Raw genomic sequence first — 12,962 nt, 5'->3', positions numbered from 1 at the left:
CTGGGGTGTATTTAGGAATCTGAAAATAAAAGGTGAAGACGGCTGGGTCACAATATCCAATGAAATCTTGCAAACAATTATACAAATGGACCCTACTGCTGTTAAAACAACATGGTATTAATATTGATTCAAAACTGACATTAAAATTAGGAGAGAAACGCATGAGAAATGAACTGACACCTACTTACCATTTCTTACTGCCTAAAATTTTGACACTCCCTCACAGCATCTTTTTTTCAAAGCGATGCACAGCACACAGTCAAGTTAATGAATGAAAGCACACCCATTATTGACTGCTTTGTGCTGCATGAGCATCTGATTAAACACCTAATTACAACTGTACCACTGTAAGTGGAAATGCATCAACCCAGCTTAGCTCCAAGGTGTTTAGATGGGAATGAAAAGTTTCTAAATTAAATACATGGCAGAATGGTTAATGGGGAAAATACACTGAAATGCCTCTACCCAGTCCTGTTGACTTCTTCTCCCAAACCCCCCATGAGTTCTGGCTTCTTGGTCAACTTGGCTCCCAGTCCCACATCAGCTGTGCCCTCTCCCAGCCTAACCCATTTCTACTGCAATTCTTCACCCTCCTCGTCCAGGCAGGGGGTTGGCGCTGCAGCCCCTAAGGTACCTGCATTAATCACTGTCTCTCATACTGGGGCTATTTAGATTTCAGGGAACGATTCAGAGTTACTGACCCTGGGAGGTGGGAGAGAGGAGAGGCTGAGAGAGCGTTTGCTCCTACAGCCACGTTCAACTCTGGTAGCCTCCATGTTACCTCGTCCCCCCCTCCCCCATGTGTCTCTGCTCATGTGTCAGTGTGTCACCTTCTGATCATAATGCCACTGGCCTCAGCAGAGCTCCCAGACAGGAGCTACATCACAAGAGGGTTACGGTACTGAAAGTGAAATACATCACAGGGAGGGAGTAATTATCCTGAAATGAAACATTCCAGTCTAGGAAGTGAAAGAATTCAAGTACTTCATTACTTAAAATTATGCTTGAAATGATTAGATTTGTATGAATAAATTGCAGTAAATGTTGATTTTACTGTATACACACACACACACACGAAAAAATATTTATGTAGGTGTCGAAGAAAAACTCAGTTCTCGCTTTTTGGTTGGGTGCAGCAAAATCAAATACTTTATTCTTTCTCTAGTAATTACAATAGAGGGAGAGAGTGTCCTAGGAAACAGGGTTGCCCCTTGTCCCGGACAGGTCTCTCTCAATTAGTAAACAATCACTACAAGCATTTATACCTTTGTTACAGACAATAGCTAGCAATCCTGGAGACAGTAAAAAGAAAACATTTGCATTTGTTTATACATAAGCTTCTTTGCTATCTATTTGTCTTACTACTAGAAAAAAACAAAACTGTACATTGCAAGGTCGTAATAACTTTTCACACAGTTCACTCTGTCTGACATTCTCTTGCTTACATTCTCTAGCCAACTCATGCTAACTTAACTAACATACATTTAAGATCCCTTCAAATCCTTGTTAATTATTAATTGGCTTCCACATAGGTAATATACAGAAATGCTTCTGGAGAAAGTGGAGTTTGATTTAAGGATATTTACACTGTATATTTTGCGTGTGACATTGACTATTTCTCTTTGAACAGTTATATGATTTGGCTTTTGGCATCTCAGCATTTACTGTAATTAAATAATTGTTGTCTGATGACCCCCATAATTTCCCACAGCTCTGAACATTTAAATTATAAACATTGAAAAAAAGGGTTAAAATAAATATTATCTATTGAAATTAAAAGAAAGAAATAGACAAAATGAATTTTATCTAACCCACTTACCAGCAATCGCAATATGCCAGGGGATGGAAATTCACAACTAAGGCACCAACCTTAATTCTGCCCTGTAGTGACACCAGGCAATTGCCGTAGGGCTACGAATTAGGCATTTTAGTGTATAAAGTTCCAGATTACGAATCGCTATGATCTAAAGACACATGAGATCTTTTCCTCAGGATATCACCGTCACTGGGTTGTTTCTCATTGGTAATTCCCAGATTAATAACATTTTATCAGCTATGAAGTGGCCATTTCAGACTTCTGGGGAGTGTGTTATTTTGCACTAGGGGCCAGGTCCTTGGAGAGACAGAACATTGGGGGGGCACAGGCCCTCCCACTCCACTGCGTCCCAGCCCGGGGCCCTAGCAGCAGCAGAAGGCCCGCTGCGTAGTCAGTGGGGATCCTGGCCGCAACACACCGACATAGGCTCTGGTAGTGCTGCAGCCAGACTGGGGTCAGCTGCCCCCGGGCTACTTCCACACTCCCCCTCGGGCCCAAACTGGGTCTTGGTGTTGGCCTCTGGGGGATCCAGGAGCATGGGTTCTTTGGGGCAGGGGTTGATCAGCAGGCCTGGCAACTCCTCCGGATAGCGGGCGCAGGGCCGGTCTGGCCAGTCTGGGCGGCCGCCTTGGGCCGCGGGGCTTTCCCAGTCATGGGTTCCACTAGAGACGTCTGTTGTCTCCGGTGGCTGGGCTCCTAGTGAGCGCTGAGGGCCGGCCTTTATAGTTCTGGGTCGCTGCCTGACCCTCTGAGGGGTGAGCTCAGCGCTCCCTAGCTCTGCCAACTCCAGCCTCCAGATGGGCTCTTCCCCCTCTGGGGTGGCGGGGAGCCACACCGCCTCACTACGTTTCTGTGTGGGGTTTTTTTATCACCTTCTTGCCATGTGCTCTGAACTGCAAACTCAGCTAATGGGAAGTCAAGAGCACAACAACAGTCTTGTGTCTTCTTTAACATCCCATAATGGTCCATCTGGTGTTGATGGACTTTTCCTCCCAGGCAGGGTGTAATGGATTCTGTTGCCAATCAGCACTTCACATAGGTAAAGTCTCTCTCCTCTGGTGATTTACAGAGCCACAGAGGCTCACAATACAACTAGTCAGATATTATCCCAGGCAGCAACTCACGAGCATTCAATGAAGTCTAAACACATTCTTATAATTCGAACCAACTAGGGGAAAAGCTCTTCTTGACCTGCTGCTCACAAACAGGGAAGAAATAGTAGAGGAAGCAATAGTGGATGGGAACCTGGGAGGCAGTGACCATGAGATGGTCGAGTTCAGGATCCTGACACAAGGAAAAAGGGAAAGCAGTAGAACAGAGACCCTGGACTTCAGAAAAGCAGACTTCGACTCCCTCAGGGAACTGATGGGCAAGGTCCCCTGGGAGAATAACATGACGGGGAAAGGAGTCGAGGAAAGCTGGCTGTATTTCAAAGAAACCTTATTGAGGTTGCAGGAACAAACCATCCCGATGTGTAGGAAGAAAAGTAAATATGGCAGGCGACTAACTTGGCTTAACAGTGAAATCCTTGCTCGTCTTAAACACAAAAGAACAGCTTACAAGAAGTGGAAGATTGGACAAATAACCAGGGAGGAGTATAAAAGTATTGTCCAGGCATGCAGGTGTGAAATCAGGAAGGCCAAATCACACTTGGAGTTGCAGCTAGCCGGAGATGTTAGGAGTAACAAGAAGGGTTTCTTTAGGTATGTTAGCAACAGGAAGAAAGTCAAGGAAAGTGTGGGCCCCTTGCTGAATGAGGGAGGGAACCTAGTGACAGAGGATGTGGAGAAAGCTAGTGTACTCAATGCTTTTTTTGCCTCTGTCTTCACAGACAAGGTCAGCTCCCAGACAGCTGCACTCTGCAGCACGGTATGGGGAGGAGGTGACCAGCTCTCTGTGGAGAAAGAAGTAGTTCAGGGCTATTTAGGAAAGCTGGACGAGCACAAGTCCATGGGGCCGGATGCGCTGCATCCGAGGGTGCTAAAGGAGTTGGCCGATGAGATTGCAGAGCCATTGGCCATTATCTTTGAAAAATCATGGCGATCGGGGGAGGTCCCGGATGACTGGAAAAAGCTAATGTAGTGCCCATCTTTAAAAAGGGAAGAAGGAAGATCCAGGGAACTACAGGCCAGTCAGTCTCACCTCAGTCCCTGGAAAAATCATGGAACAGGTCCTCAAGGAATCAATCCTGAACCACTTAAAGGAGGGGAAAGTGATCAGGAACAGTCAGCATGGATTCACCAAGGGCAAGTCATGCCTGACTAACCTAATTGCCTTCTATGACGAGATAACCGGCTCTGTGGATGAGGGGAAAGCAGTGGATGTACTATTTCTGGATTTTAGCAAAGCTTTTGATACAGTCTCCCACAGTATTCTTGCCAGCAAGTTAAAGAAGTCTGGGCTGGATGAATGGACGGTAAGGTGGATAGAAAACTGGCTAGATGGTCGGGCTCAATGGGTAGTGATCAATGGTTCCATGTCTAGTTGGCAGCCGATATCAAGTGGAGTGCCCCAAGGGTCGGTGCTGGGGCCGGTTTTGTTCAATATCTTCATTAACGATCTGGAGGATGGTGTGGACTGCACCCTTAGCAAGTTTGCAGATGACACTAAACTGGGAGGAGTGGTTGATACGCTGGAGGGTAGGGATAGGATAGAGAGGGACCTAGACAAATTAGAGGATTGGGCCAAAAGAAATCTGATGAGGTTCAACAAGGACAAGTGCAGAGTCCTGCACTTAAGACGGAAGAATCCCATGCACTGCTACAGACTAGGGACCGAATGGCTGGGTAGCAGTTCTGCAGAAAAGGACCTAGGGGTTACGGTGGACGAAAAGCTGAATATGAGTCAACAGTGTGCCCTTGTTGCCAAGAAGGCTAATGGCATTTTGGGTTGTATAAGTAGGAGCATTTCCAGCAGATCGAGGGATGTGATCATTCCCCTCTATTCAGCACTGGTGAGGCCTCATTTGGAGTACTGTGTCCAGTTTTGGGCCCGACACTACAAGAAGGATGTGGAAAAATTGGAGAGAGTCCAGCGGAGGGCAACAAAAATGATTAGGGGGCTGGAGCACATGACTTAGGAGGAGAGGCTGAGGGAACTGGGATTGTTTAGTCTGCAGAAGAGAAGAATGAGGGGGGATTTGATAGCTGCTTTCAACTACCTGAAAGGGGGTTCCAAAGAGGATGGATCTAGACTGTTCTCAGTGGTAGAAGATGACAGAACAAGGAGTAATGGTCTCAAGTTGCAGAGGGGGAGGTTTAGGTTGGATATTAGGAAAAACTTTTTCACTAGTAGGGTGGTGAAGAACTGGAATGGGTTACCTAGGGAGGTAGTGGAATCTCCTTCCTTAGAGGTTTTTAAGGTCAGGCTTGACAAAGCCCTGGCTGGGATGATTTAGTTGGGTTTGGTCCTGCTTTGAGCAGGGGGTTGGACTAGATGACCTCCTGAGGTCCCTTCCAACCCTGAGATTCTATGATTCTATGAATACCTGTTTTAACAATACTAACACAGGTGAGTCAGACTGATTCCAGCGATGCGTTTGTCCCTGTTCAGTGAAGACATGGGGGCTTTTGCAAGAGCTAACACCTCATCTGCCAGTGTCACAGGGAGGCTGGACAGGGATAGTGTCTCTAGCCTCTGTTTCCCAGAAGCTGGGAATGGGTGACAGGGGATGGATCAGTTGATGATTCCCTGTTCTGTTCATTCCCTCTGAAGCACCTGGCATTGGCCACTGAGCTAGATGGACCATTGGTCTGAGGCAGTGGGCTCTTCCTATGTTCACAGTCTGTATGAGGCTGTGGGACTCGCTGGGGAGCCACAGAAAGAAACAAGATGTGCTGAGGCAAGAAGGCCCAGTCTCAGAGCTCCTGGGGTCACGCTTGTCAAAAGCTAAAACTAGGCCCAGCTCTTGAAAGGGGCACTGCCAGGAGAGACTGGATAAAGGCTGGAGCATCAAACAACTTTGTAAACCTGAGAGAGCTGCCTTGGGGACAGTGACAGGGAGAATCCCCCAAAGTGACTCCTTGGATTCTGCTCTTCTCTGGCCTCTGATTGATAGAATCATAGAACTGGAAGGGACCTTCAGAGGTAGCTAGTCCAGTCCCCTGCCTTCAAGGGAGGACTAAGTATTATCTAGACCATCCCTGACAGGTGTTTGTCCAGCCTGCTCTTAAAAATCCCCAGTGATGGAGATTCCAGAACCCCCCTAGGCAATTTATTCCAGTACTTAACAACTCTGACAGGAAGGTTTTTTTTTCCTAATCTCCATCCTAAACCGCCCTTGCTGCAATTTAAGCCCATTGCTTCTTATCCGATCCTCAGAGGTTAAAAATGAACAATTTTTCTCCCGCATCTTTGTAACAACCTTTTATGTACTTGAAAACTGATCATGTCCCTTCTCAGTCTTCTCTTCTCCAGACTAAACAAACACAATGTTTTCAATCTTCCCTCATAGGTCATATTTTCTAGATCTTTGATAATTTTTTTTTTTGCTCTTCTCTGGACTTTCTCCAATTTGTCCACATCTTTCCTGAAATGTGGCACCCGTAACTGGACACATTACTCCAGTTGTGGCCTAATTAGTTCGAAGTAGAGCAGAAGAATGACTTCTCGTATCTTGCTCACAGTACTCCTGCTAATATATCCCAGAATGTTTTCTTTTTTTGCAACAGCGTTACACTGTTGACTCATATTTAGCTTGTGATCCATTATGACCCCCAGATCCCTTTCCCCAGCACTCCTTCCTAGGCAGTCATTTCCCATTTTGTATGTGTGCAACTGATTGTTCCTTCCTAAGTGGAGTACTTTGCATTTGTCCTTATTGAATTTCATCCTATTTACTTCATACCATTTCTCCAGTTTGTCCAGATCATTTTGAATTTTAATCCTATCCTCCAAAGCACTTGCAGCCCCTCCCATTTTGGTATCATCCGCAAACTTGATAAGTGTAACACAGAGACTCTGCTACTGGGAGGGTTTCAGAGGGTGTCAGAGGGTTACACCCTGGTAGGAGGGGGCTAGACCTGTACTGGAATAAGGTCACTTTGTGCTTCAGAGTGTGGCAGAACCTAGAATGTTCATTAGCAGGGAAAAATCCTGGGGGGAATCGGCTTGTAGAATGGACAAAAGCCCTGTCTGAATTCTCTCACATTGCCCTTCTCGCCCTGACAGGCTACAAAGTAACGTCCACGTTTGTTCCAGATTATCCCATCCTCCCAGGGGGAAGGGAATGGCTGCAATGGAGCTGGCTCAGGTAAGGGATTCTCAGGGAGCTGGTGGTGGGCTCTGCTTGGAGGGAGAGGAGCAGTAAAGGCATAGGAAGGTGGTAGCTGCTACAGGTGGTGGGAGGCAGGAAATAACAGGATGTTACCAACCCGCTGAGACTTGTGTAATCTAGGGTGTGATGGGTTGTCACCCTGGGGTGCAGTCTGGGGAGGTTCTGGGAACATTGAAGGGAGTTTCGCAAGGGAGTTCTCCAGGTGAAGGAGGACCTGTTATCTTGTCCGTCACAGAGGCATGTAGACTTCCCTTATCATTACCGCTTCAGACTGCCTTGAGCAGTTAGCTGACTGTTACACATTTTGTTTTGCAGCTACTTAGGTTGGTTAAAGTTCATCATGGAGGAGCCTTGGTTCACTTAGGCCTAGAGCAGGGAGGCTTCATTGACACTCTTGGTCTTCCATCCCCCCGAGTTACCTAGAGTTATGCCTAGTGACACCAACATGTGTGTGTGTGAATGTGTGTGTGTATAGGTATTAGGTATAATGTGTGTGTATAAGGATTAAAATATTAGTTCTTGGTCATAAATCAATTATCATAATAAATGTGGCATCTTTGTCTTGCCCCCTGAAAAGATCCCGTGTAGTTTTGTCTGTACAACAAAACAGCACCCACTGTGTGCAGGTATTTGATCCTGCTCAAGTAGTCCCCACTGTATAACACTATCGTTCAGAGGTTCCTATTGCACACAGTTCCTGGGGTAAGCTTTATGTCTTTGTGCATTCCTTCAATAAGCCACTAACATTGTCTGGCCTCCCCCAACAGAGCACCTTTGAAATACAGAGACATGGTTAATATTTCTAGCCTCAGGTACAAACGTTACATGCATACAGGTTGGATTAACACAGTCAGTAGGTCTTAAGTTTTGCAATGATACCTCACATCAGCCATCTTGCATAAAGTATATATTAGCTATGTCATATCCAGATCATAAGCATATTTTCATAAAGACTGTAGAGTATAACGTGTGTTTGCTGATCTGCAAATAGGAAAGGAGCATGCACCTTTGGGTGCAAACGCTCATGACAATAGTGCAGAGCCATGCAAGCTCCATGGTTCTGTGTGAGATGGCAGACAGTGAGGAGGGCCAGGCAGGTTTGTGGGTTTAGAAAAAAACGGTGTAAACATTATGTATACGTTTATGTAGGGGACACATATAACATTAGTGGCTAGTTAACAATGCGTTCTAAGAAGTTGGATCCCATGGCCACAACCACCCCTGACTAAGCTGTTTGGTACCCAGCATACACTGCCAAACCAAAGTGTCCCAAAATGCAGTGGGTGGACAGAGGGAGATCTATTCATGGTGCACCTCACTCTGAAACTATACAAGTGGTTCTGGTGAGTACCCTGACGGCTGAGGCAAGGAGTCCAGGAGGCATGCGCACAAGTGACATAGTAACCGTAAAAACAACAAGGAGTCCGGTGGCACCTTAAAGATTAACAGATAAGGTGCCACCGGACTCCTTGTTGTTTTTGTGGATACAGACTAACACGGCTACCTCCTAATACGTGGCATAGAAACCGTAGTGACTCTGTGCTGACATAACTTGAGTTAACCCACCCTTAAAGTGTAGATATGGCCTTAGGTATATTAAATGTTTGGGAGAGGTAACAGGAACAGTCTGGGGTAGACAAAGATTCATTCAGATGTTTCGGCTCAAGGCATTGGAACTGGCCTTACTGCACCCTACAGGCTCAGGAACAAAGAGGCACAAAAAAGATCTCATTTATTTATTACAATGTCTTGACTCAAGGGTGTATAACTCGTGATTTTAGAATTCTTGTGGTTGTCAAGGTATCTTGGGGTTGTAGATGCGTGTTCATTATATTTTGAAAGGCAAAACTATGAATGGGTTGAACAAAGAATTAGATCAGTCCCTCAGGATAAGTAGACTGGCTATTAGCCAAGATCATCAGGGATGCAGGCCCATGCTCTGCATGTCCCTAAACCGTCCTTTGATTGCCAGATGCTGGGAGTGGGCAATGGGATGGTTCACTGTGTCATTGCCTGGTCTGATCATTCCCTTAGAAGCACCTGGCATTGGCCACTGCCACAAGACAGGATACTAGATTAGGCGGACTATTGGTCTGACCCATGTTGGCAGTTCTAATTTTCTGCAAAAATTACAATAGATTTTTTTTCCAGGGAGAAAGACATTATAGGCGATAGTATCCTGCCTTTATTGAATATTTGAGAATCAAGCTGTACACAACGGCATGTGGAAAAACACTAAGGGCTAGACTGAGGCAAAATAACAGTTGCAAAAATGCAATCCCCAGTGGTGGATTGACTCAAAACAAAGTTTTGACACTAGGCCAGAAATTCTGTCAGCTCTAAAATGAGAAGAAAAAATTAAATTTAAAAATTCAGGGAATTCAGGTTATCCCAGCAGCAGATAAAACAACTTAGGAAACTGCTTGGAGACTCTATGCGTTCAGATACAGTGAGAAGGGATTCTTTGTTTCTGAGGGGATCTGTGTAAAATGTTTTACTGAATTAAATCTCAGGGATTATCTACACTGGCAAGTTAAAGCGCTCGAACTCGCTGGCTCAGGGGTGTGAAAAATCACACACACACATACCCCTGAGCACAGCAAGTTTCAGCGCTTTAAAGCGCTAGCGTGGACAGGCTCGGCTCCCAGTGCTCAGAGCGCATCCCCTCGTGGAGGTGGATTACCAGGCGCACCGGCACCCACCGCAGCGCTCTGAACTGTGTAGTGCAGACAGAGCCTCCGTAGGTTGGATCATACAGAGGGGAGCTGCACTGGCTAGGCAGGGGGATGCCTGTGTCTGTAAGAACGAGCCCTGGGAAGCCCCTGCTGAGCGGTGCTGTCTGGGGGCGGGGAAATTAAAAGAAAAAAAGCGGCTTTGCCCCCCCCCCCCCCACACACAGCGTTTTTGCAAACACTGGTCTCAGTCCCACTGGGGTCACTGCTGCCGCCTGTGCCGGGTTTTGCCCTTAGTCACCCTCTGCCAGAGCCTCACTCCTGGGTCTCTCCTGCTCCTCCCCCCAGCCCTGGTTTTGTCCCTTAGCCCCTCTCCTGCCCACGGCCCGGGCAATTCCCGCCCCCTGCTCAGCCCCGCCCCCTGTCACTCGCCCCGCCCCGCACCAGCCCCTGGAACGAGCAGAACGTTGAGCTGATATGGGCAGGGGGAAGGGCAGCGGCTTCAGCGGCTGTCACTGAGCATGCGCAGTGCCCGGGAGCGGCACGTGGCTGCGGGAGGCGCGTTAATACGCTGCCCGGGGGCTCCTGAGTCTGATGGTTCAGCAGCCCCCGCCCCGCCTCCGCTTTTCCCCTGGGGAGCCCCGCCCCCTCCTGCCCCCTCCGGGCTGAGGCGGGTCCCCGCGTGTCCCACCCCCCTGCGTGGGGCCCGGGAGGAGCCGACCCTTCCCGCCCCCCCGTCCCAGCCCCCGCCCCTTTGTGCGGCAGCGGGGCCATGGCCGGGAGCGCAGCGCGGGGGCTGCTCCAGCCCGGCTGCCCGCGGGGCAGTGCAGTGGGGCTGGAGGCAGTGCGGGGCGGGCAGGGCCCGGGTGGGGGGCAGGGACACGCGTGGGGCGGACACACTCCGGCGGGGGGGGGGGGGAGGCGGGCCCGGTTGCCTGGTTCGACCCCTGCCTGGGGGTGGTCCCCAAGGTCCGCGCGGCCGCAAGGCTGCCCGGGGCGGGGCCGGGGCGACGGAGCCCGGGAGTGGCTGGGCCAGGAGCTGCAGGAGGGGCCGGAGCACGGCTCGGCTGCAGAGCTCGGAGCCCAGGCTGGGCCCGGGGGCGGATCTGGGGTGTCAGAGCCGGGCGGGGGGGCGGCTGGGGATGGGGGCTGTGGGCGAACTGGGAGTGCACTGCGGGGTCAGGGCTGGGGGCGGCTGGGGATTGGGCTGGGGGAGCTGGGAGTTTGGGGTGCACTGGGAGCGGTTGGGGATGGGGCTGTGGGAGCTGGGAGTTTGGGGTGCACTGGGGGTCAGGGCTGGGGGCGGCTGGTGGCTGGGGAGCTGGGAGTTTGGGGTGCACTGGGAGGTCAGGGCTGGGGGAGCGGCTGGGGATGGAAGCTGTGGGGCTGCTGGGAGTTTGGGGTGCACTGGAGGTCAGGGCTGGGGGAGCGGCTGGGGCTGGGGAGCTGGGAGTTTGGGGTGCACTGGGGTCAGGGCTGGGGAGCGGCTGGGGATGGAGGCTGTGGGGCTGCTGGGAGTTTGGGAGCACTGGGGTCAGGGCTGGGGGGGGAGCGGCTGGGGGGGAGCTGGGAGTTTGGGGTGCGCTGGGGGGTCGGGGCTGGGGGATGTTTGGGGGTCTCCATGTTCAGATCTGGCCCTGCGGGAGCTTTGGGGGCTGGCGCTGGGGAAAGTGGGGGACTGTCTGAAGTTGGCTGCTTGGGATGTGGGTGAGGCCCCGGGGAGCTGGGGGTTGGGCTGCACCCCTGTCACTGCAGCCTGGGGCCCTGCGTTTCCTCTGGAAAAGTTGCTCCCTGTTTCACCAGCTCCTCTCAGTCTGAGTCCCAGGGACCCTGCACAGGCGTCTGCAGGGCAGGACGGGCCCTGAAATCTGGCAGCTGGGAGGTTTGCAGCAGTTTCTAACCCTCCCTCCCCTGCTTCTTCCAGGAGGCACCACAAAAGCATCTGGCCCCTCTGGGAAAAGAGAGAGAAGCAGCCAAAGACGAGGAGGAGCGGCAGAGCGAGGAGCTGCTGGTAGGTGCCCAGAGCCCCCCGTCACTTAGGTTTGCCTGGCATAAGAATGACCTGGTGAATGCAGGGCCCACCCTGCCAGCCTCAGCCAGGGACCCATCCCCGCTGGAGCCCAGGGAGCCTGCAGGGTCAGACACGGGGGTAACATGATGCCCTTAGGACGCAGGAGGCTGCTGGGCAGGAGAGGGTCAGTCTGTGTTAGCCCAGAGCCCCTGCCCACGGTCTGTCTGGATGTCACAGTGACCAGGGATCCTTTCTAGCTCCTGGGGGGATGGGGAGGAAGGAGATGAAATGTGGGCTGCAGAGATGGAGGATTTGGCTCAGTGCAAGTTGATGAGGTTTTGGGGAGAAGTGTCCCTCCTGTAGGTGATGTACAGCTCACCCCGGTCCTGATCCCTCCTCCCTTCCCGGGATAAATGAACTTCCCATCCCCCACCGCAAGAGATCTTGTGTTCTGGTAAATAACTCTGCCACCCGCCCCCAGGTGCATTTATGATTTTCCCCAGTTACCGAGCAGATGAATTTCAATGTTGATAAATGCAAAATAGTGCACATTGGAAAAGATAATATCAAATGCACATAAACTGATAAGGTCTAAATTAGCTGTTACCGCTCAAGAAAGAGATTTTGGAGTCACTGTGGATAGTTCTCTGGAAACATCCACTCAATCTGCAGCAGCAGTCAAAAAAGCAAACAGAATATTGGGAATCATTAGTAAAGGGATAGACAATAAAACAGAAAATATCCTATTGCCTCTATATAAATCCATGGTATGTCCATATCTTGAATACTGTGTGCAGATCTGGTCGCCCCATCTCAAAAAAGATATATTGGAATTGGAAAAGGTTCAGGGAAGGTCAGCAAAAATGATGAAGGATATGGAACAGCTTCCGCATGAGGTGAGATTAATAAGACTGAGGCTATGGCTGCACGCCGCAGCTTTTAGCCACACGGCTGTGCCGCTACAGCCGTTCTGCTGACAGGCGCGCAGTGTAGCTGCTCTTTGTTGGCAGGAGAGAAGTGCCAGTGTAGACAAAGCCTGAGACTGTTCATCTTGGAGAAGAGACGACTAAGGGGGGATATGGTAGAGGTCTATAAAAGCATGACTTTTGTGGCGAAAGTAAATAAGGAAGTGTTATTTCCTCCTCTTAACACAAGAACTAGGGGTCATCCAGTGAAATGAATAGGCAG

The 12,962-nt window shown here is 49.8% G+C and overlaps 1 pseudogene; it reads right to left on the bottom strand.

The window, feature by feature from the left end:
* The window catches only part of LOC120381651, a 259,864-nt pseudogene that overhangs the window by 31,767 nt on the left and 215,135 nt on the right, over nucleotides 1–12,962 (bottom strand).

Source organism: Mauremys reevesii, linkage group 14, assembly GCF_016161935.1.
Source record: "Mauremys reevesii isolate NIE-2019 linkage group 14, ASM1616193v1, whole genome shotgun sequence".
NCBI classification, from domain to species: Eukaryota; Metazoa; Chordata; order Testudines; family Geoemydidae; genus Mauremys; species Mauremys reevesii.
This window is presented reverse-complemented; position numbering and strand designations above follow the sequence as displayed.